Here is a 25857-nt window from a genome sequence, read left to right as displayed (position 1 = left end):
GTGTAAACATATTTATTTCTCTAAATACATACTACATTACTACATGATCTGACATTAGTTGAATCTGTAGATACAGAACCACAGGTAGGATACAGAGGAACTGCATATACTGAGGGCCAGCTGTAAGTTATATGCAGATTTTCCATTTTCAATTGTGTGGAAGGTTGGCGCCCCTAACCCCTGTGTTGTTCAAGGGTCAAGTGTATAAGAAAGAAAATCTTGCTCAGATATAGTTACATGAGTCTCATGGGGATTATAGTAGGCAGATTTCTAAGTTGACTCCCAAGATTCCAGCTCCTGGTATTTACACATGTTCTCTCAATTATTTAGTCAAGTAGTATCTGGACACTGCTCTACAAGGATTTAAGAGAAGTAATTAAGATTCAAATCAGTTGTTCTTAAGATAGGGATATTATCTGGATAGATCTGACCTACTTACATGAGATGGTTAAATGTGGATTAAGAGGCAGAGAAAGATAAAATCAGAGATTTGAAGCATGAGAAGGATTCAGTGCAGCCTTGCTGGTTTGATGATGAAGGGGGCCATTTGGCAAGGGATGCAGGTGGTCTCCAGTAGCTGGGAGTGGCCCCTGGTTGACAACTAGCAGGAAATGCGAAACTCATTCATATCGTTACAAAGAAGTGTATGCTGTCCACAACGAGTTAGCTTGATAGAGCTCCCTGAACCTCAGATGGGAATCTGAACCTCATATGGGAATCACAGCCTCAGCTGAAACCATGATTTTGGCCTGGTGAAATCCTGAGTAGAGGGTCCAGCTAAACTGTACGCAGATTCCTGACCCACAGAAACTGTGAGGTAATAAGTGTTTTGCCTTAGTACTTTAGTCCACAGAGTTTGTGGTAATTTGTTATGTGGTAATAGAAAATTAATACAGATTTTGTCATCAGAAGTGATGTGCTGCTATAATAAATACCTAAAAATGTGGGGAGTACACACTTGGAACTGGGCAGTGGGGAGAGGCTTGAAGAATTTTGAGGAGTATGGTAGAGGAAACCTAGATTTCCTTGAATAGACTGTTAGGAGAAATTTGGACATTGAAGACATTGATGGTGAAGACTCAGAAGAAAATGAAGAACATGATAGAGAAAGCCTAAACAATTTAGCCTTGGACAGATTGTCAGTAGAAATCTGAACTTTACAGTGAGGGCTCAGAAGAAAGTGATGCATATGTTATTGAAAATTGAAGGGAGGGGGATTCTTGTTATGTAGTAGAAGTATGCTTAGCAATATAGTATTCTACAGCTATGTGGTAAGTAGAACATTTAAGCAATAAACTTGGATGTGTAGCTGAGGAAGTTCCAAGCAAAATACCAAAGGTTCTGCCTAATTTCTTCTTGCTGCTTACAGTAAAATGTGAGAGGGGAAAGACAAATTAGGGGAAAATGGTTAAACAAAAATAAAGACTTGATTTGTGAGATTATCAGCTTATCTGTATGGCAAAATATTATAAAATTAAGATACTATTTCCAAAATATTGCACAGAGTAAAGTCCAAGGGTGTGGCTATACAACCTTTTGCTAAAACCTTAGAAAGATAAAAAAAATTAGTCACACAGCAGGTTCTTTTAAGAGATTAAGGGTGTGCCTCATAGATCTTCTGAAACAAACCAGAGTAGCTCTAGGAAGCTCAGTCATCTCACCAGGAGATGACTGAGGAGCAAAAAAAAAAAAAAAAAAAGCTTGGAGTGAAACCTGATGCAATACTATACAGATCAATATGTTTCCTGAGAAAATTATATTAACAGAAGATTTCCAGGTTGGTTGGATTATAGAAGACAGAGAGAGAATGAAATGAAAAGAGGCTGTCATATACCCCAAATTCTACTGTTGAAAGCAAGCTAATAAAACCACTTAGCTGGAAGGATGACTCAGAAAGTGAAACCAAGAGCCCAGACGATGGAGCTGAGAGCTAGGGAGAATTATTCCCAGGCCTTGAATCATAATCAAGAAACTCTGGATGGACCTAGAGTCTGTCATACAGAGTGAAGTAAGTCAGAAAGAGAAAAACAAATACCATATGCTAACACATATATATGGAATCTAAGAAAAAAAAAAGTTGATGAAGAACCTAGGGGTAAGACAGGAATAAAGACACAGACCTACTAGAGAATGGACTTGAGGATATGGGGAGGGGGAAGGGTAAGCTGTGACAAAGTGAGAGAGTGGCATGGACATATATACAGTACCAAACGTAAAATAGGTAGCTAGTGGGAAGCAGCTGCATAGCATAGGGAGATCAGCTCGGTGCTTTGTGACCACCTAGAGGGGTGGGATAGGGAGGGTGGGACGGAGGGAGGCGCAAGAGGTGTGGGAACATAGGTATATGTATAACTGATTCACTTTGTTATAAAGCAGAAACACACCATTGTAAAGCAATTATACTCCAATAAAGATGTTAAAAAAAAAAAAAAGAAACTCTGGATCGATTTTTCATGACTGGATTTCAAAATTGTGTTGGCCCAATTTTGGGGGCCAAATGACTCCTTTTTACCTTGTGTTTTCCTCATTTTTGAAATGGAATGTCTGTAATTTTTATCCTATACCAATTCCACCATTATAGGTTATGAGTGCATGTAACTTGGGTATGTAACTTTAGTTTCCCACATTCACAGATGGAAAGTAATTGTGACTCAGGATGAATTATTACGAGGGATTTGATCAGCTCTTATTTAGATCATTTAGATCATGAGATTTAGATTTCGATGATGAAATTTTAGACTTGAGCTAGTGCTTTAATAGGATGAGTTTTTTGGGAAGTTCAGGAAGGGGTGAATGTGTTTTGCATTTGGGAGGGAAATGAATCTTTGGTGACCAAAGGACAGACTGTGTTAGGCAGGATTTTAAGATGGCCCCCAAGATTTCTGGTCTTTGGGGTACACTCTCTTTCTAATGGTTATTCAATCAAATGCTCATGTAGCTACTGCTTGTGAATGGGTTTTTTTCCCCAAGTAATTAAGGTCCCAAATTAGTTTTCTTCTAAACTACTTGGCAAAAAAGTAGTTTTTGAAAGTAGCTTATTTGCTGAATTATAGTTGTTTTGAATAATGAAGCCAAATAATTGATAGAAACTGACCAATGTTCTACTAAATTAAATATCATTTGCTTTCTTTCATGTCCTTCCAAATTGTCACATAAATTACCTCACTTCAAGAGAGTCCCTTAATATGTCACATGAAAACATAATCATTGCTTCTGGTTATTATTTTGTCTGAATAATCTGCTTTATCTTCCATTCACTTATAGGTCACCATCATTAAGCCAAAATGACTTTGTCCTTTTTTCCTTTTCTTTTTTTGTTTTATGTCATTGTCCTTGGAATTCACCAGAGTTATTTTAACTTAAGAATATCTAGTTTTTGACAATATTTTATGCTTCCTCAGATTCTATCTTAATTTCATTGTATACCTTTATGTATTAAGATAAACAGTGTCAGTGCTTTATTTTAGCCTATCTTTGGTGGTTCAGAATTTTGGGGCATGCATTAAAATAGATATACCATATTTCTATTGTATTTGTAGTAGTCAGTGCTAATAAAAGGGCTCTCATGCAATAAAAATTTGACCTTTCTAGGTATAACAGAGATACAGTCCATATCCATCTCATACATAAACATAGTGCCAGCCAAAAAATAAACCCTTGTTGTCCTGAATTCAGCCACTAAATCTGTCACCACATGAATTGGTGACTACACTTTTTTCTGCTGAAAGATCCATCAGTGGAATGGACTATCAGTTTAAATTTGACTGAATTTAAACCAGATGACCTTTATAAAAGCCTTGTGGACACTGTTGGGGAGGGAAACAAGAAAGTAGCATAGAACTTCAACTGCCACATTATATACAATAGCTGATTTTAACGACTTTAAGTACCACATTTCAGATTGATTTAGGCTTTCTCGAATGTATGCCTGGGAATTTCACTTTAGCAAAGATGTGGTTCTCAAAATCACATGGTGACATTTATTTTCCACATGAAACCCACCTGAAGAGGGTTTTCATTTCAAGCTAAACTTCACATTTTCATTTGGTTTGAATTCTCTCTGTGAAGTTAAAGTTGTTTGAACCTTACTATAATATTGTTGGTAATGCTAGATTTGATTCTGTTAAACTGTGTGAGCCCCATTGTGGAATAGAGTTGATCTTCTCTGCAGTGTGAATGAGATATTGGCAGTTTCTGATGTAGGAACAAATTCATTGCTGAGAGAAGCAGATTTAGAGGGCGAAAGAAGTGAGAGAGAGAACTCTAAGATAATTTGATTATTAAAAATTTCTTCTTAACCAGGTTCATCAGCTAAAATAGAACTAATAGCTATTGATATCCTAAACTTATTCAGAACCTTACCAAATGGACATTTTCTAAATTTTATGTTTTTTACCTCTACAATTAATATTCTTTGCTTTGAACAAAATGTGATCTTGTTATTATCCTTTTGGAGGATATAATATATACATAGATACACATATATATACATTCTTTCTGTTTCTCATGTGGACTCTGAGACAGTCCTAGAAATGTCAGCAGACCTCCTGGAGGCAGGAAATAAGGCTCATTTCAGTTTCAAACTATATTAATTCTGAATGAAATCAAGCCTATTCTCAAGTTTATTATGGCAACCTGGTCCAAGTAAAAGTTGCAGATTTTAATAAGGGCATTTTCATTGGTTTCCTTCCATTCTCACAAACTCATAAATCAATTCCTGTCAGCCATTACAGATTTGTCAGTTCTTATGAGTAAATATGACAGCCAAATACTATTTAAATCTATAAAATTATATTTGTTAGTGAGCTAAACACAATTTTGGCCTCAATGACACACTCTTTGTTTCTTTGAGTTTATTTTTTTCCAGCTCATTTAAACTATCTTAAGAAACTGGAAAGAGTGTACTCAAATGGAATATATATTTAGATACCAGCAGAGTATATATTTCTTTGAACAGTCTAGCAAAAAGTAAAATTAAAAATCATGATAAAGAAAGGGAAAACAAGATTTTTTAAAGAAAAAAAGTTTACATGTGAACTATTTTGTAGAAACAAATAACTTGATATCTTTAAATTTACACTTCAAATCCTTAACACCTTTGCATATACATGGTAAACATTAATTCCTGGGTAATAAAAATGTGATTTAATACCACATCTACAGCTTTATGCATATTCCAAAAGTCTCAGCAGACTAATTAGAGGTATCACATTTTATGGAATGAGCATTCCTTATTTTCTTGGCCTCTAACTACTGTGTAAAATTTAAATAAAGGATATATTTCTCCAGCAGAGAGAAGGGTAGAGAAAATGCTAGATAGAACTGCCATCAGGCTAATAAGGTGAATGTTTTGGGTCTATAATTTTTGCACCAACAGAAGTTCTTTAGAAGGGTCACAGTGAGAAAGCAATGATAATCAGATAAGTAAGATATTTGAACATTACAGAATTTATGACAGTATCCAAGACAGTCACACCTCAGGCCAACTGAATAGATGTTAAGAAACGGTCAATAGTACTAATTTGTGCCTATTCTTACTGACAGTCATGTAGCTCTGTAATTGAAATGCTCTGTAACAGTTTTCTACCTAAATTTTAATGATGCCCTTTATAATTCTCTTTTTAATGCAGTTCCTGAACTTTAGAACGGTTCTTCACTGCCAAATGTCAGTTCATTGTGAAGTGCTGCCTTGGAAAAACTCTTGCTTTAAAAAAAAAAATAGCATTGTTCATGATGTCTGATGAAAATTGCATTGTGCAGTCATGTGCTAAAATTGTTGATTAGTCCTCTCTTACTGTAAAAAAAGGCAAAAAAAAGATCACTTAAAACTAACAGTTTGTTTTCAGATTTAAAAAATGCCACTTATAGAATATATGAAAAGAATATTTTTAAAAGAATACTCTCAGTTAATTTATTAAATGGCACAAGACTGTCATAAACAACAATTTCATAGTTACTTAATTAGAGAACTCTAGTAAAGAATTATTATCCTAACATTTACTGTTAAAAATTACTGAATAAAATTCACTGATCATCACTTTCCACCAAATTCATACCTTCTGGGAAAGAGTTTTCTCTTTTTCTTGTATATTTTGGAATCATAAGACCCCCCTGCCCATCCTGTTTTTCTGATCTATAATGCAAAATCATGTGAAACTAGAATTCCTGAGATATACAAGTTAATACTTTAATTTTAATTTGATAAAAGGGATGCTTGAAGAGCAGAAAGAGACCACCAGGAGTTTTCAGAGTAAATAAATTATTTATATTAACTTTGCTATTATTTTTCGATTTGATGGCATGTGGACAGTTTTGTAACCTAGGTTCTGCACTGAGAAAATACAGTTTAAATTTAGTTGGACAGATTGAATAATGTTCATCTTTTGGACATCTGGATATTGATTAAAATTAAGATCTCTAATACTAGGAGATCAAAATTAAAAGCCAACTACAGTTTTATTTATCATTTTAGGAGGAAGTTTTAGTATAATGTATTGTCTTTAAACCTACTTAACAGTCGTGTCTATTTACAAACTTACTGAAAAAGGTAATGTGTCTCAAGATTTACAGCTTTGAAGAGATTAGGACTTTTAGATTTGCTTTTTTGTGGAACTCTGTCAGAAGTCATTTATGGGCAAATTATTCTGATTAGGAGTAGACTGTTTCTTAGCACTGTCATAAAATAAATCTAAATGTCTCAGCTGTTTCTGGTCCAGCGACAACCTCATTAAAGAAACACCGCACAGTTGCTAGGTTGGCAGCCTCGATTTTGAGCGCCAGTCTAGGGTGCATGTAAAAGAGAATAAATTGCCTTCTTATTCCTCTAAAGGTCCATAGTGCTTATAATTTAGGATTGAGAGGCACTCTGAGAACAATGTCCAGAAGCATGAACTACTTCTCCCATAAGAGTATGATACCTGTGAAACAGATGTCATTAACTACAATTCTCAATTTTTCATGTTTGACAGGCAAAGCCAAATATTTTAAGAATTATGTAACTATTCTTAATAGGTAATAAGTGAAAATACTCCCAAGTTAAATTTCATTTCCCAGTTTCAGAGGACTTCATTACCCTTAGTAAAACTAATAATCGTAATGTGAGCAGAAAAGAAAAAACCTGAATTTGAAAGCTCCAGACACTAAAAAATTAAGATTTCCATGGGGTTTTAATAATGTCATAGATCAACTACAATGCTTTTCTGTGGTGCTGATTCCAGAATATAGTCTCTATTAGCTTATGTTTTAAGCCTAGAGAATCCCTTAGGGTTTGAAAATATGAGAAACTCGCCCTGTCAGAATGTAGACCACTTAGAAGTAAATGTTCAGCACCAAATTTACCCTTATTTTTTAAATGTGGCTTTTGGAGTAGTTGTTTACTACTTATTACGATATCTCAAACTGTCATTCGTGCTGACCTGCTTTGAAAATATGGAAAATTATGTATGTCTCAGAGCTAAGGGAAAATACCCGAAGTGAATGAAATAATATATTTTGCCATAAAATTCCATTATAAAAAATGAACAAATTAATTACCTACACACATACCATGGATTTACAGGGTAAAGAGCAGACAATGAACAAAGTACCTGTGCATGATGATAATTTTACAAATTTATGTAGAGTTTATATAAAGTTTTATGTTAATAAATTGACCTCGCTGACTTTATCCTCTTCATCATAATGACAGAATTGCTAGACTGAGTCAGACTTTTGAGAAAGCTTTTACCATTTTGATTCTTTGTTCAGAAGAGGAAGAAAATGTTCAGTTCGGTTCAACAGACATTTAATAAGCACTTAGTCTGTTGCACCCTCCTTGTGGGACTCTGAGGTGCACAGCAAAGAAAACAGAGTTTCTAATGCAGACTTGCTTATAGTCAAGAGGAACTTATATATTTATCTAAATATGATTGCATATTCAACTCTTATAGACTTTCCAATGAAGAACAATAACAACAAAGATCAAAGCAAACTAAACAAAACAAAGCTCTGAAAAGGTTGTACCAAACATAAAACCATTAGTAGTTTCACCATAAACATTTCCTTTTCTTTCTCTGATCCTCTCTTCGCTGTAACTTTCTCACTCCATAAATAAAATTACTTAAATTTTTCCAGTTGAGAAGCAGAAGATATGAAAATTAGGTAATTGGTCTGGGCTTTCCAGAAGCCTTTAACAGGTGTGGGAGAAGGAATCCAGGCCTCTGACATTTTATTTAATGGAAGAATTGAAATTAGAAGACTGTGCCCAAGTCTGGCCCCAATACCTCCTATTTCTGTAACCTGCATGACTGCATAACCTGCATGTTTCTGTAAGCTGCATGACTTTGGAAAAGTCACTTAGATTTGTAGCACCTTAACTCATTGACCTGTAAAACGGACTATAATACCTTTCCTTCCTGCTTTACTAGGATTGAAATGATGAATAAATGAAATAATACATATGAGCAAACACAATTAGATACCTTCAGTTTTGTCATTAATAGATTTTAATGCAAAATATCTCCCAGATAGTAAATATTTCTCATATTAAGAAATGCCAAAAATTCTGAATGGTCAAAAATGGGTACATTTAGTTATTACTTTTAATAAAGTAATTATTTTTAATAAATTTAGATAGTTAAAGTGATATTTTCACCTATGCATATTCTCAAAAACCAATATTTTTTTTCTTAAAAAAGCTCATAATCCCAGTCAGTCCTCAAAACATCCTGATTCATGCTTTAAAGATTTTCTTTTTCTTTTTTTATATTCTTTTCCATTATGGTTTATCACAAGATATTGAGTATAGTTCCTTGTGCTATGCAGTAGGACCTTGTTGTTTATCCATTCTAAATGCAATAGTTTGCATCTATCAACCCCAAACTCTCAGTCCATCCCTCTCTCCCTGCCCCCCGCCTTGGCAACCACAAATCTGTTCTCTATGTCTATGAATCTGTTTCTGTTTTATAGATAGGTTCATTTGTGCCATATTTTATTTTATTTTATTTTTTTATTTTATTTTATTTTATTTTATTTTATTTTTATTAGTTTCTGCTTTATAACAAAGTGAATCAGTCATACATATACATCTGTTCCCACATCCCTTCCCTCATGCATCTCCCTCCCTCCCACCCTCCTCATCCCACCCCTCCAGGCGGTCACAAAGCACCGAGCTGATCTCCCTGTGCTCTGCGGCTGCTTCCCACTATCTATCTACCTTACGTTTGGTAGTGTATATATGTCCATGCCTCTCTTTCGCTTTGTCACAGCTTACCCTTCCCCCTCCCCATATCCTCAAGTCCATTCTCAAGTAGGTCTGTGTCTTTATTCCCGTTTTACCCCTAGGTTCTTCATGACATTTTTTTTTTTTAATTCCGTATATATGTGTTAGCATACGGTATTTGTCTTTCTCTTTCTGACTTACTTCACTCTGTATGACAGACTCTAGGTCTATCCACCTCATTACAAATAGCTCAGTTTCGTTTCTTTTTATGGCTGGTATATGGTATATGCCTAGTAGTGGGATTGCTGGGTCATATGGTAGTTCTATTTGTAGTTTTTAAAGGAACCTCCATACTGTTCTCCATAGTGGCTGTACCAATTCACATTCTCACCAGCAGTGCAAGAGTGTTCCCTTTTCTCCACACCCTCTCCAGCATTTATTGTTTCTAGATTTCTTTGTGCCATATTTTAGATACTACATGAAGATTTTTTTAAATTTCAAATCAAATGTTGATATTATAAAGATTTCTACCAACAGAATTAATCATTCTACAATCTGATTGGCAAAGTATGGGCTTTAGCAGTGGAAGTTAAACCCTGCAAATGGAATGGCCCTTCGAAGAAGCTTCAATGCCAAAGCATTGTTGGTGTTGTCAGAGAACAGAAACATTGAAGGAAAGCCAAAGCATTTAATTCCAAAGCTGGAGAGTGTATTCTAATCACTGGATTTAAGTCAGTTATCACTCTAGCTATTATTTGAAAAAGATATATATCACCAAGGTAATAAATATATAAATTAGAGTTCCTTGATCACCTTGATCAAAAGAAGAATAACATATGCTAAAATCTTAATTGTTATGATTTTAGAGGTCACAAAATTTGTAAGGTCTGGGCTGATACATATTTGCTATATTATCTCAAATGATTAGCCCTGTAGACACTGGTTTGTTCTTAAAATTGAATGTGATTAAGCTAGAATTACAGTTATATTTCTCTTTGGATAGAGATCAGTGTCCATCCATTCTGAAAGTCAAGATGCAGCTTCTAGACACTTTTTGATAGTTTTGAATGAAGCAGTGGGAGTTGTTGCATTTGCCTATCCACGTGCCCCCCCCCCAAAGGCTTCACAAAACAGCAGAAGACAAACTGCCATCAGTGAGTGAAAGAAATTTCACAGATATAAAGAAATTATGAGGATATGGGTCAAAGGGTCAACTGATGTTTGACTTATGAATGTTGTTTGGGAAATTCCAAAGGAGTGAATTCATGTGAAAACTCCTACCTTGAGCTTTTCTTTCAAGATATGTCAGTGGGTTCTTTTAGACAATGAATAGAAAGAAAAGGAAAGATCAGAAAAGGTCACGTTTGCTTTGGATCTGGGAAGAGATTTTTATCAGAAGAGAGGAATTCTGACAAAATTCAAAAAACAACAACAACAAAAAAGAAGAATTCTGGTTTGATAGCACAGTTCCTGCACACTAGGTTGCCATGTCTGAGTGAGAGTGATTTACTAACATAAAGGAACATTGATCGGGACAGGTGGTTAGAGGGTGCAAATGGCAGGTATGGTAAAGGTAGAAGCTGAATAGTAATTGCCCATAGGATTGTATCCCACTTATTCTCTTTCAGGTATATCAGCTTTAAGCCACAAGATGATTTTCAAGGACTGTATCTCTCACTCTCTACCTTTAAAGCCACTCAGTTGTCTTGAAAATTATTCAAAGTGGTGAATGTTGCATCTTCTCAGATGCCCAGAACTTCTAGCCCGGTTTATTTTTCTGCTTTTTTTTTTTTTTTCAAATTAAGCTTTCAGTGCTTATAAACAGCAATAGTAATAGTGAATCAAATACCTCTTTTAATTTTTTTGATTTTTATCTATTTGGTTTATTTTACACTTTGTAACACTGTGTATTAAGATAGGAAAAACAGATTTTGGAGTCATAAAACCAGACTTGGAATCTTTCCTATAGCACTGAAAGGCCCCTAGATTTTCTGAGGCTATAAAGTACGAGTTTTAGTTTCCTCATCTATAAAATGGGAATAGTGATGTTAAGTGTCCTTTAGGAGAGTACATATTAAATAAAATAGAATTTCTGAATTTTCTGGACCATTGCCTGGCAAACAAAAATTGTCCAATGAGTGTTCAGTTCTTTTCTTACAGCAGGAATTAGAGATACTTAAGATCTTACTGACCTAATTATTTATTGTAAGTTTGTTTACTGTTGCATTCTGTTAAGCCACTTCAAAGTGAAGTGCTCTATGAAAATCTAACGTGAGTCTTTTTAAGGATGGCAGTTTTGTGCCCTACTTGTTCTCTCCTTCGTCATGTACTTATTTTTTAGTGGAAACAAAAGAAATTGTTAATTGTTATTTATTCTAGTATGTATAGAATTAATTTGACTGAATTTCCTAATGCTGTTTAAAAAGTTAACATCTGTAGGCAACAGAATTCCATCTTACATTTTCATTTTACAATATCACAGCATAGCATATGTGCTCTTCCACAGTGTGGCAAACTTGTCAACAGTTTGTCAAAGAGCAGATACATTCCTCATGGTAGAAGAGAAACAATTAATCCTGGGAATGAAACAACTATAATTTCACTTTTTTTTTTTTTTTTTTTTTTTTAGTGAGCTTTAAGTGTTGTATTATTTTCTGGTTAACCCAGTGAGGGCAATTCAGAATTTTGTCTTCATTTTTCAAGTGAGTGAGTGAATATTAAAAGAGTGCCCCACTTTATAAAGTTGTTAAAATCCAAGTTTTATGTTGTCCTTATAAGCATTATACAAAAACTAGGTTTTTGATGAGGAGGAGGCAATGCCATCAATGATAAAGCTATGGGGTATACAGTAAAACAAAACTTTAAGTTCTAAGTATAGTATCACTAGATGATTGATCTTAAGAAAGTAATTTAACATCTCTAGGGCTCAGGTTCCTCATCCATAAAATGGATGATGACAGTTGTACCCATCTCATAAGGTTGGCTTAAGAAGTAAATGAAATAAATCTTGGAAGCACTTAATGCAGTCTCTGGCACGTTATAAACACTCAATAGATATTCCTTGCTTTTACTGTGAGAATATGATAACCATATCATTTTTATTTCCACATAAATGTATTTGAAAAGGGATGAGCATTATTGATCCAGTTAAGTTTTCACTTGGTACTAAAGACCCTAAAAGTGCCATTTACGTTTTTGGTAGTGAGATATTGACTTGCTCTTCATTTATAGTACTGTACAGAATAGAATATTGGCCCTCTGGGGATTTGGTTCGAGGGAAGAACCATGTATTATCTGCTATCTAGCTTCTTTCAAAATTCAAGGTGATATAAAGGACCACCTATAAAGCATTCTTGTCAAACAAGCAAGCAAATAAGCACAACCTAAATCTGATCAAGCTTCCAGAATTATTCTATATTGTAGAGTTTTTAATATGCACATGTTATTTTAAAATGTACAGCAACATATTAAGCTTGTTTATTTATAGGTAATGAAATTTGAGGTGATTTGGATTTTCTAAAGTCTATGGAAGATGTAATAATATCTAAGATATGGCAAAAGAGGGGGTGCAAAGAATAAAAAATGGGAAGATTTAAGAGATATTCAAGAGACGAGCTACTAGGACACAACGAGGAGTTGCAGGCACTACTAGAGATAGGAGCTGATCAGATTTACCCAGATCCATAGAGAGGATTACAGCAGGTTTGATGGTTCTATAGAAGGATGAACAAACATGGATTTATCATAAGGACAGTTTGTGACATGTTAAAGTTAAAGTGCCTGTAGTATATCTGTGGGGAACTTGAAAGGGCTCAAATTTAGAGAAGCATTTAGGCTGAACATGTAGTTAGCACAAATCAATCAAACAATAAATCCACTGATCAATAAAACATGTTCTAAATAAAATATTTTGGTTGTTTTGGGATTCCACATAAAGGTAGTGGTTCTTTTGCAAGCAGGTAAACTATGTTTAGCTGATAAATAGCTTTTATTATAAATATTCTGTTCTCTAGAAAAACTTCATTTTCTTAATCCTTTATTTTCTTCTCCTATGTTGGGAATGTCTGTTCACCCTTTAGGGAAGAAAAAGTAATGCATAAACAAGTTAAATTTGGTGAGCACACTTTGAAAAATAATTTTCAGTTGGTTACCAAAAGTAAAAAAATTAATTGCTTTACTGAATTGAAAATATTTTACTTCTTCTTTTTTCTTTTAAAACCAGCCTTTGTTTCTCTTGCCCTCTTCCTGTAGAGAAACAGCAGGGAATAGATTTTTTTAATACAAGAATTCATTATCACCCTTGTATTACCTCCCTGTGGTTTCTGGAAAAATGCAATGCTAACTACAATTCCTGGCTGCAGTGTTTGTCTATGCATGTTTTGAAAATGATTGTAGCTATTTTATATCATCAGACCTCTAAATTATACTCTTCAAAACTTGCTCAACTTATTTTCCTCATCCTTTCTCCTTATCTTGGCTGTAGGAATTATGAGTCTTTGGTTTTTGTAGCCATTGTATGCATTTTGAGTATCCATTTTATTTCCTTTTCCAACAATAAAATTATGTCTATTTTATGGAGAAATGATTTTCCCATTGTGCCACTTGTCCTCCTCCTCCCAAATTTAACCAAAACCAAAGCCCTATTATGGCCTTAAATATTAGCAGTTCATTAATGAGATTAATTTAGAAATGGAATTTGCTGAGAGTAGAAGAAAATCTACATGGAGAAGGAAAACCAACTTTTCACTGGAGAATTTTGTGGTAAGAAAAACTAATAAAAAGGATTATAAAAAGTTCTTTGCCAATAAGAAAGACAGTTGAAACAGTTGAAACTCCAATAATTGGAGTAAATAAACTGTGGGATTAATGCCTCATGCATGTAAAGTAAATTAATTTTTTCTGGGTACCATTTACTTCGTTTGGGAAATATTTTAAATACCTAACATAGCTGGTGTACCTTAATCGCAGTATAGACATAGAGAAGTAAGGGTTATTTTCAATGAGAGTAAGAATTAGAGTGGATTTGCTTTGCAGTTTCTCTCCTTTCATTATGTAAAACAGAAAAAAGAAAAGGTTTAGGGGAAAACTTGAAAGAAAGAGAGAGAGAGATGGAGGGAGGTAGGGAAGCAGGCACCTAACTATTTGATCACCAGATAGAACTGTTATTTTGCTAAAGGCAGAAATTTTTATTTGGTAAAACTTTACTTTGCCTGCTTGGTTTAGTACATTTTTCTTTTAAGGGGGATAGAAAGTAATTAAAATGTCCGGATTTAATTTTGCTTTCCATGAAAGACTTACCTGATGATATGAATGTGTTGGAAACATTAGAAGGAAATATGAATGGATAGAATTTTGGACACAGGTGTGTACTTTATATTTCAGAAAAAAAAATCTGGTGAGTCAAAAAATAGAACTATTGTTCAAAAACATGGAATGGAAGGTCACAGTAATTCTAAAATTTAAATCCAGTCTCTTTAGTTAGGAATCACAAAATTTGAGATCTTTAGAATTGAGGCAGTTAAAGATAATCAATATAGTTACACAGGACATTTATAAGAGCATAACAAAAAAATGAATACAGAATTTTATATTCCTATCATGTTCTTGATTACCAAAGTTTAGGCAGGAATAGACAAGTCCATTAAGAAAAAAAACTATTTCCATAGCATTTCTTATATTTGTATGTTCTGATATTGTGTAGTAATATATAAAGACTTATGACAACAGTAGATATTATTGAAAATAAATTTTAGACCCTATGGTAGCTAATAAACTTATCACATTTGCAAACTTTATCTTCTTTGTTCCAAGTATTATCTTATTTCCTACAATATAAAAACATTCTTCACAGAGCTTCAATCTCTGACCTACTCAGACCAAAAATACCATATTCAGTCATCCCTCTAATTTTCAATCAATTCCAATTTTTAGAATACGTGACAAAATATATATAATTGGCAAAACTATCAAGGTTGACACAGTAAATGAGCCTATAATTCAGATGCAATTCAAATATTATCACTAAATTATGGGCTTTTATATTATAGACACAGAGGATAATAATTCTTTAACCAGACTACTGCAAACAAATTCCAAACTGTCTCTGGTACGTAATTGTTCGTAATAAACAATATCTCCCAGTATGCTCTCATGTATTACCCTCTCTTTCTGAATCGGGGACTCCTATCATTTGTATTAGCTGATAGAATATGGAAGAAATTATGGTCTGCCAGCTCTAGGCCATACCTTTAAAAGGCTGGGCCACATCCATTTCTTTGCTCTTGGAAGGCTCACTTTCATAGGCCACTGTGGAAAAAGGCTGATTACCCTCCTAGAGAGACTGCATGGAGAGTCCATGCCAATGGGAGAAGCCCTGAGACTGCATAGACAGGAAGAGGGCCCACCTATGCTAGTATTTCAGTTGAACACATAGATGATTCCAATCTCAGCTGCCATCAGACTGAAACTACATGGGAGTCCCAAAATGAGAGCAACACAATTATTTAGATGAACCCACTCAACCCACAAATGGTAAGAGGTGGTCAAACAGTTGTTTTAAGATATTATATTTGGGGGTAGCTTTTGCAGAGATAATCAAAACAGAAATTGGTACTAGAAATCGTTCCATGGAAACAGAGCCTCAAAGATGGGAATTTGTAAGTAGCCCTCTTAGCTCATTAGATTTAAAGGCATCCTGAGCCAGGGTGGCACTGCTAGCTCATGGCATGCCATGGCAGAGTGGTAATTTAAATGATCACATGTAGTCACCTATAGTAATTAAATGCTTACAGAAGGAAAGTTTTAGGTAACCAAGTAGTAACTGCCATAGAAATGTTAGAGTAAATAAGGGATGTAATGGAGGTGGTTGATCACTTCTAAATGCACTGGAAAATTGGAAAAAGAAAATTATAAGCTCAGTGTTTTAACTTCTCAACTCAAACTCTTAGTAAGAGACTGGAAAACATCCACAACTTTTCTAAACAATACTTGTATTTCCTATAGTTGCATGGTCGAAGTTTCTGAAAACCAACCTACAACAAATAATCCAGTTACTGCTTTTTGCCTCAGGACCAGGTTCAATATGCACAATAGTCACCAAATGGTGAGTGAATGAATCAGTACTTGAAAAGAAGGGCCTGGTTCAAAATAAAGTATGATAAAAACTTAAGAGAAGCAATGTTTATAGATAAGTACACTCTGACTTCATCTTAAGGAAGACAGGAAGGAGAAAACATTTGGTCCCTGTCATCTTTATATGACTTTAAAAATTATAATTCTGACTCCATTGATTTGAAGAGACCTATAGGAAACATATCTTTTATATGGGATAGTTTTGGTGTTACTTTTTGGTTTCTTACCCATTTTAATTGAAGATTGTTTAATTAAATATATTTTGTGGGAAAGTTTATTCTAAATTGAAATGGGAAGGGTGTTAAATTCCACTTCATGTCATGGTAATTGTTATGTTTTTTTAAAATGAGGGAAAATTCATTTCAGAATTCCTTTCAGATTTCTTATTTCAAAGTGATTCCTAAATTCAGATTTTTTGATGATCATTTTTAAATAACAAACACCTTGCATTTGTGACCTGACATGAAGAGCATGACAGTTGGAGCTTTTAGCCACGCTTATACAGAAACCCAGCTCACCATAATCCTGGTGGAAGGATTGGATTTCTGTTTTTACTAACTTTCCCTCAAGAGACAGACACTTGGCTGTTTACTTCCATTTCCACTTTTGGGGGGTATCATTATTGTTGCTTCTGGGTGACATAAACAGCCTGTTCAGCTTAAATTCAGCAAACTTTTAGAATGCAATTTAGTATCTGCTGAAGCCTTATGGTTAACACACATGCCAGACAATATTTCGTGCTAGGATATTCCCTATCCACCTGTGTTATGAAGAGTGATCTTCATAGAGGTAGTTGAACTCCATTCTCTAAATTGTTTTTAAATTTCCTTGTGGCTGGCTTAAGTCAATAGAGCAGTGTAGTGCACCTTTTGAAAAATCTCCTGTCTCATTTCTCAATACTTTGCTTTTTTTTTTTTTTCATTTTAAGCTAGAGAACTCACTGTCATATACTGTATAGTTATCTGTGATCTATTGGTCCAACTCTGCTGGATTAATGCCAGATTTCAACACTTAGCTCCCCACTGGCAAACTACTTTCCCACCAGTGGTTAAAAAATGATCACTTTTACGCTTAAGCACACACATTGACATCTCCCGTCTTGAATTCCTCTGAAAAAGAAAAAAAATAGAGAAGTCTACCATAGCAACCCCCTCTGGCAGGGATTCGAAAGTAAAAGAGCATTTCCAATTTCAGTCAAAACCAAAACCAACTGGTTCAGAAAAGTTCAGATACTTCAGAAGTTAACGCAGGGCTCCCTTTGGTCCCATCAGGATTGATATACCTATCTGCCCAGTTTGCAGTTCAGCTGTTTTGTTATTACTTATAGAAAATGTTGCCTCAGCTGGAAAGCAGAATCATATCAGAAACCATTTTTAGAGGAGTTTAATGATGATATTTCAGTGGGACAAAAGGAAAAGAGTACCCCCTCAGGATTTCTTTAAAATCCATAAAGCCAGGTTTTGAAAAGAACATGATTGGAATGCAGGAAGAAACCTGTCCTTAACAATTTCTCTTCATTGAATTGCTTCCTGGTTGTTCTTTAAATGGCAAGCCTTCATGGTATAGGGCATCTTTACTTACTGGAAAAATGGTAGCCTTCTCATGGCACAAAAACTATTACTTTCACACAAAGAATTGAAATAAATTATTTTCTCTCTTTCCTGTTTTAGGATGAAATTTAACTTAGGTCAAGAGATTTTTATTTTTCTTCTCAAGGAAAAATCGGTTAAGAATCCTGAATTTTTTTTAAATGTGCCAATTGGATTTGAAAGAAAAATGAATAATTTTCTCAAATTTGAAATTTTTTATGCTCTTTTGATTTCTTAAGCAAATGGAATTGTTAGATTACTGTAAACTCTTCATGAGTTATTAACATACAACAAACTAAAAATGCCACATTATTTTGATGAGGCTTTAGTGAAATAAAATTCAAAAGTTTTCTTAGGTATTTATAGAGGATATCTAAACAGATAAATTGGTGCTTACAAAAAAAAAAAAATTCGCAGTAAAACCAGACAAGGTACAACAAAACAAAGAACAGGCAAGAGTAAAGAATGGTGTTGAATCAGGTGTTTCCCTATATGATACAGATATAGATACAAAGGATTTAGAGAAGGACATTGTGGGCTGAGGAAGTTAGAGGGACTTCACGAGACAAAGGCTCCTGAAGTAGTCACTGGAAGAAATAAAGAGGTAGAATTCATATTAGAGGCTAAATCTTGACTTTTTAACTCTTTAGAATAAAGAAATGGACATTTCTATAAAGTCAATGTAAGCAAACAACCCTAGAAGTCCTTAATCTAAATTAAAAGAGATGAACACATTTAAAGGAAATATGGTAAAAGAAACTGAAAGCCTCTAGGAGGAATGCCAAAAGAAAGGAGAAATACAAGAATACTGTCTTGACAGACAAAGAAGACAACATTCAGGAAAAGGAAGTCATAAACAATTACAACTATAGTGCAGAGGTCAAGGAGGGTGATAACTGTTGGAGGGCTAAAAGAAAGACAAGGACTGAAACAAATCAGTGAACTTTGTGACAAGGAGATTTTTGTTGACATTACAGCAGTGTCAGTGGAGTGGTTGATGGAAGTTTGAAGAGGTAAATGAAAAGTCAGGGGCAATAATTAGATACTGTTAACCAAGAATTTTAACTGGGAAAGAAGGGACAAATAATAATGAAGTAATGACAACAGAGAATTGTGTTTGTTTATGTATGTGTTTTGATATAACTGGTGTTTTATAATATTAAGAAAGAAAGCTTTTTCTTATCTGAAATACAAGGAAATGAGAAAGAATTGGAAGAAAATGAGACAGAATTGCTGCTTTGGTGCTAGAGAAGAGATATGTAGAAATAATATTCCTCACAATTAGAAGAGAATGTAAAAAAGCACTCTAGTAGAGGAGTAAGTTTTAGAGAGGAGTTTACATCTCTGAGATCATAGGGATAGATGAGCAGAAAGGAAGGAAAGAAGGAAGGAAGGAAGAAAGGAAGTTTCAAATAAGGGTGAGGATATATGTGTAAACATACGTGGAATGATCTCGATCACTTTATTGGAGATTGCAAGTAAAATAGAGACGAGATTGGAAGTTGACAAAACATCAGAAAGTTGGAATATTACCTACAGACTCTAAGCTGGAATACATGAGGACCAACAAGCAGAGATTAGAACAAAATTGTAGTTTTGTAGTTTAAACATTCAGAAAGCTATTCCTGCTTTATAACTAAAGGAAATAGACACAGAACATAAACTGTGTAAGTTTTGAGTGCTGAAAATCCTTCACCACTTCCTCTATCCCATACTCCTAGCTCTGCCACGGTTCTTAAACTTTTCATGTTATTTATTACTTTAGGTTAGATGAGTTGAAGGTCTCTCTTAGTGTGAAAGCAGTACTAAAATGATTACTACATCAGTAGTATTGTCAGTCAGTAAGTGCTATTTATATGTTAATTAACCATACTTAAGTCTAAAGAAATGGCTCTTTAACACCGAATTTCTGAAGCCTATGGTATTCTACTCATAGCTAATTTTATAAATGAGATCTCCAGTGTGTCTTTAAGACCATACTATGTTTTAACTACTTTTGAAACTACTAGGTGGCCTTTTGGGGGGGCTCCGAGGAGCACTAGTCCTTTATGTCTCAGCTCAGAAAGAATGCAGTGAGAGGCAAAATGGTAGATAAGAAGTGATTTATTAGAATAGGACGCTTGTGAGGCTTACAAGTGGGCGGGTGAGAGGGTGCTGTGCCCAGAGAACTTAGTGGGCTACAGTTTATAATCAAAGGAAAAGTGGGGATGGGGAGAAGACCACCTTCTTCCTCATTCTTGAGTAGACATCACACTTCCATCATCAGCTCCTCCTCTGGGTTGGGCAGGGGAGTTTTCTTTCCCCCGCGTGGTCAAACTAGGACTGTCATGGCACTGTGGACAAATTATTTTAAATCTCAGTACAGTGAGGAACTTTCACTTTGAAATGTCACCTTTCCACAAATTATTGTTTTTTATGTGTGCAGAGAGCCTGTCCTAGGGGTCATTAACTTACTGAGCTCACTAGGCAGGATGTGGGTCTCATGCCACCATTGTTTTATTGTTTTGGAGCATATCTCATGCTTCTGTGGCATGGTTTTGTTGCTAAGCAGGCCTGCTTGGTTTTGTGGTTAAGCCAACCTGCTTTCTTGAGTGATCATTAACTTACAGGGGTCTCCCATACTTTTTTCTTTACTTACAATCCTCTAGTGGGATTAACTATTTAATCACCTACTTTGTCCCTTTACTCTGTCCTTATCACTTTCATCTTTCATGTGGAGGATTGGCCCCTCATTTAACTGACTCTTCACTTATAAGTAACTAAAATGACTAATGTATTTACACTAGCTTGTTGCATAAATGTAGCTTCATCTCTCTTCTTAATAATCACTTATTAAATGTTATTGCTTTTATTAAGAAGAATCCCAATATCTGTCTTGGGAGGCTTCCTTGCCGTGAACAGGCCATTAATCTAGGGCAGAGAGTCCCCAACCTTTGGGCCATGGACTGGTACCGGTCCGTGGCCTGTTAGGAACAGGGCCACACAGCAGGAGGTGAGTGGTGGGTGCTGGAGCGAAGCTTCATCTGTATTTACAGCTGCTCCCCATCACTCGCATTACGGCCTGAGCTCTGCCTCCTGTCAGCATTATGGTGAGTTGTATAATTATTTCATTATATAGTACAATATAATAATAATAGGAATAAAGTGCACAATAAATGTAATGCGCTTGAATCATCCCTCCCCCCAAGTCCATGGAAAAATTGTCTTCCATGAAACCGGATTCCAGTGCCCAAAAGATGGCGGACCGCTGATCTAGGGCATACTCAGGATTTACTCATTCCTGAGTGCATTGCTTCTTCTACCAAGCAGGAAAGAGAGAGAAGGAGAGAGACTGACAGAGACAGAGAGGTAATCAGAAAACTTAGCTGCCTCATTATTCCACAGTTTCTACACCTCATGTGCAAAAAACCAAGGTCACTGGGGAAAAAGTCTTAGAAATAACTAGAGTAAAAATGCTTATATAGCACAAAAGAGGACTGTGCAGATGTAAAAAGGGAAAAATAATATTTCAGTAATATTTCACTTATATGGTCCTTGTGAAGTTGAAATGGGTTAATACATGTAAACCAGTTAGAACAATCCTGGCACATGGTAAAGCATACAATATAAATGTTAGGTGATGTAGTTACTTTTAGTATTTAATGCAGTATACATACTGTAGATCTAGAAAATATTGCTTTTCTCCTTTTTTTTTTTTTTGAGGCAACAGATGAAACTACACACTTCTGTACAAACCAAAAAATAAATTTAAAAATGTTCCTCCAGATTATTCAGCCCTCTTTGATCTTTTTCCTGTCTATCATCAGGATAGGAAGGAGCTGAGTAGAGACACAGAATGGCCTCAAAATAAACACAAGTCCAGATGTGAGCATATTTTCTCTAGTGGGTATTAAATGGGAGAAAAAACCCTTAAGTATTTGCATACTGCCTTTTAAAAAGTCAATTTACAATTTCTGTTAGAAAATGCAATAACTGCAAAAGCAATTAAGCAGTTTTTATTATTTCCTGTCACTGAAGCTTTTCTTTAAGAGGAGTAAAATTTCAGGTAACATCCATAGAATCTGACTGTAATGGTAGGTTATATTTTTATTTAAGACCCACTTGAAGAAAATGAAGTAAATATATTTTTACAATGGCTGTAGACTATCTCAGAATATATATATATATTTACATTTATATATATTTGTCAGAAAATAATAAAAATAAGTTACGTTTCATAGCAACTTTATATTTTCTTCTGTATTCTTGAATATTAGTCATTCATATTTGTGTATATCAAATGAAAAGCATATTCAGTTAGCCAATAGTAATTGGGCCTCTGCTATTCTAAATATACATTTATTTTATATAAAACATCTCATAAGCATAAGAGACTTAAAAAAAAACTCAATGTAGTATTCTGCTTTTCCCCTATTATTTACAAAGTGAAACACAAATTTCAAATATCAGACTATAAAAATGAAAAATAATACTAGGTGGCAAAGATTACATTTGAAGGAATTGCATTCCCTGTGGAAGTTGCAAATTTGCCTCCAATATGAGAAAAATGCTTGTTAAAACAAAGCACTTCTCTTGCTTTCTAAAAGACTTCTATTAGAAGGCTCTTGTAAAATGTCTTCACATGGTAATCAGTTTATTAGGCTTTCAAAGTTGAAACATGGAATTCAACCTTTTATAATTAGGAATTCCTGAACACAGGTATCTCCCTTAGCACAGTCCCTCAAGCCTGGGTTGTAACTTGGCTCCTGTTAACAATGGGCAGATTTGGGGTATCAGATACTTCAGCATTTCATGAATTTACTTAAACATTTTAAATGTCCTTTTTGACATTTTTTAAGTTTTGGTTTTGTTCTACTTATCTTTTTTTTTTTTTTTTTGACAAAACAGGTAGATGCCCCAATAAAATGAAATCTGATTATTTTTCATTAAAGTAAATCTGTTTCATTTCCCAATCTATAATAAATCTGATTACCAATATAAATAGTTACTATAAACACCCAGAAAGTAAAATTAAACAAACAGAAGCCCCAGTTATTTTAATGCTGAAATATACGTGAGGTTTGCCAATTGGCTGAAATATACATGAGGTTTGCCAATTGGCTGATTATTTACAGCATTCTAAATATCATCAAAAAATACATAAATGTTGCTGGCACTCTTCTTATACTTTCTCAAACTTAAAATAGAATTATAATATTCTTTAAATACCTTCATTCTGTGATTAATAAATATTTTTGTCTTATTACTCAATCAACTGACTTTCTTACTCTTACTTTACTTATAAAGCAACAAAACCACAATTAGAATCACAGAACTATACAGTGTAGACAAATCCTAGCCACTCACATATGAGAATAATAAGATCTAGACATACAGAAATCTCAGATTTTCACAGGTATGGGACTTGAACTCCAGTTCACGAGGGGAATACTATAGCTGTGTTTTGCATTCTAAAATTTCTTCATGCTTCAACCAATGCTAAGATATATCTTGATAGGAGCTGTCTCATTTTAAAGGTGCTGAAGAATGGGTAAAGTAACATTTACTCTGGTTATCAAATGGGTTCATTAGGGAACAAAAAAGTCTTTAGATCAAAATATAACAATAAGGAAAATGACTGCTGTTGGCTCTGTCCATTTGAATGTAATGGTAGCAGATTTTCACTTTGTAACTTTATATTTTGATAGCTTTTAGAATAGGACTTGGTATTTTGTTTCACTTTTTAATTTCTTTGGAATTTAATTCTAAATAGCTGTCTATGCACACAGTTAATCAGTTTATCAAGTATTTAATATATATCCATTACTATCATCAGAAAAGATGTTATACAGTTTCTGCCCTTTGCTTCACAAGCTTCTGATTCAAAGTCTTACTTAAGTGTGTCTAATTGGCAGAGCTAGGCCCCTTGCTTGAACTCTACACGTAATGAAACTCAAGAAATTAGTTCTTTCATTTCTGTTTTGGAAATGCATTCATCATTGTAAGAGCTAAGTTGCTATAGCAAAGGTATCCCAAAGTACAATTGCTTATAGAGGAGACAAGTACGTTTTTCCTCAGATGGCAGTTCCAACAGTAGCAAACTAGATGTCCAGGCTGCAGGAGCTCTGCATGCTCATTCTGGGTCTGGATCTTTCCATTCTCTTGCTTGGCAATCTGCAAGGTTGCTGTCTTCATCTGCATAATCAGAGATTGATTGCGAACACATCATTGTTTCAAATCACAAGAAGAGGAAAGGAGAACACTAGTACAGAAGTGGGCTATGTTTTGCACTGGAGATGATTGAAAACTTGTAAGTCATTCTCCTTACAACATGTTTACAGAGGAGGCTTTTCAGAAAGAGGCTCTTTGATAGGAGGTGGGGAACTGTCATCTCTAGCTGGTCAGCCATGTGCTCCACTCCAACTCTTTTACTGTAGAAGAGGAGAGGACCTGCCTGTCTCAGACACAGGAACTCCCAGCAATTCCCTAAATTTAGTAAAGGTGCCCTGCTGGATAATTGCATAAACCTTTGAGTAGGGATTTAAGTTCTTCAAGCAAATTGGGAGAAGATCAAATTCTGTAGTAGAAATCACTTATACAAAACTTAAAATGCATGTTTCAGAAAATGTAATATTTTAATGACATTTTCACAAGACAAGAAATTTATACATATTGTATTAAGTTCTGCATGACAGACTGAAAAAAATCTGGGTTTATATATATTAAACAGAAAAATATGAGGCCCTTTTGGATCCTCAGGGGCTTAGGTTGTCTTTCAACATGACCAGTGAATGGACTTCCATTTGCTCATTTATTCTTTTAACAAATAGTTATTGAGTGCCTATCTTCAGATCTTATGCACAGGAAAAGTTAAAAATAGCATGTTACCTACACTCAAGAAAATTACAATTTAGTAAAAAATATAATACATATAAAGATATCTTCTACACAAGATGAAATAAAGCACAGATGCCCTTTTTGTTTGCTGTGTGAGAACTTGATTTCCAGAGGTACACAGAAAATGTAACATAAGTCCAAGGAAAGAGGAATCAATTCCACGTGGGTTCCAACTACGGAAACATCTAAAAATTATCTGATACACTTTGGAGAATCCATTTTCTTTAAGGAATAATTGATCAAAGAAGGTTATTTCTATATTGTTCATAATTACTTGCAGTTTTAAACACTCGTTTCTCAGTAATTGCAGCCTCAATGACATATAAGTTCAGAAAACCTCAGCCAGTTGTGTCTTCTCAAATAGAGATAAGGAGACTGTCAGGATGTCAGTCTTCTCTCTTCCAAAATGCCTTAAGAATGACAGGCCACAAATCACTCTGGACAGGAAGAAATTAAAGTCTGTATGTCAGTAGTGTTTCCCCCCTCTGGATGTGAAGATAAAAAAATCCTCTTAAACTATACATTAATATGTAGTAATTGATATATCTAGATCAGCTTAGATGCTATCAGTCTTATTGTGTGTGTATATAAAGTTAGCAGCTTAGAAACAACCATTTACCTCCTGGCCTAGAAACAGAAACGGAAATTTGCATGATTTCCTCCCAATTTGTATATGTAGGTGAAGACCACTGTTAACATATTTTTAGGGGCTGGTTTGTTTATACTTAGGAGACATATTATGTACAAGTGACATGATTTAATAAAATGATCTTTACTCTTCTTAAGACTGGTTTCTCAGGAACTGTTTTGGTAGTTTTCATAGGAAAAATTTGTGAGACACTGAGGCCTACTACATTATTTAAAACAGCATGCTTGTGGCATTCCTACTTCTCATTAAAATCCATAGATATTTTAGGGACCTTCTTGAATCAATTGAAACTAAGTTCATAATGCTGTTTACTATGAATCTGTCCAGGAGGTTCTTTCTTTTTAATTTTAAATAAATTGTTAATACTTATTTATAATCTCTTTTTTATATAATATACATACCATAAAATGTAT

The sequence above is a fragment of the Mesoplodon mirus genome, assembly GCF_964341445.2.
Source record: "Mesoplodon mirus genome assembly, chromosome: 5".
In the NCBI taxonomy this organism is placed as follows: Eukaryota; Metazoa; Chordata; class Mammalia; order Artiodactyla; family Ziphiidae; genus Mesoplodon; species Mesoplodon mirus.
Note: the sequence above shows the minus strand (reverse complement) of the source record.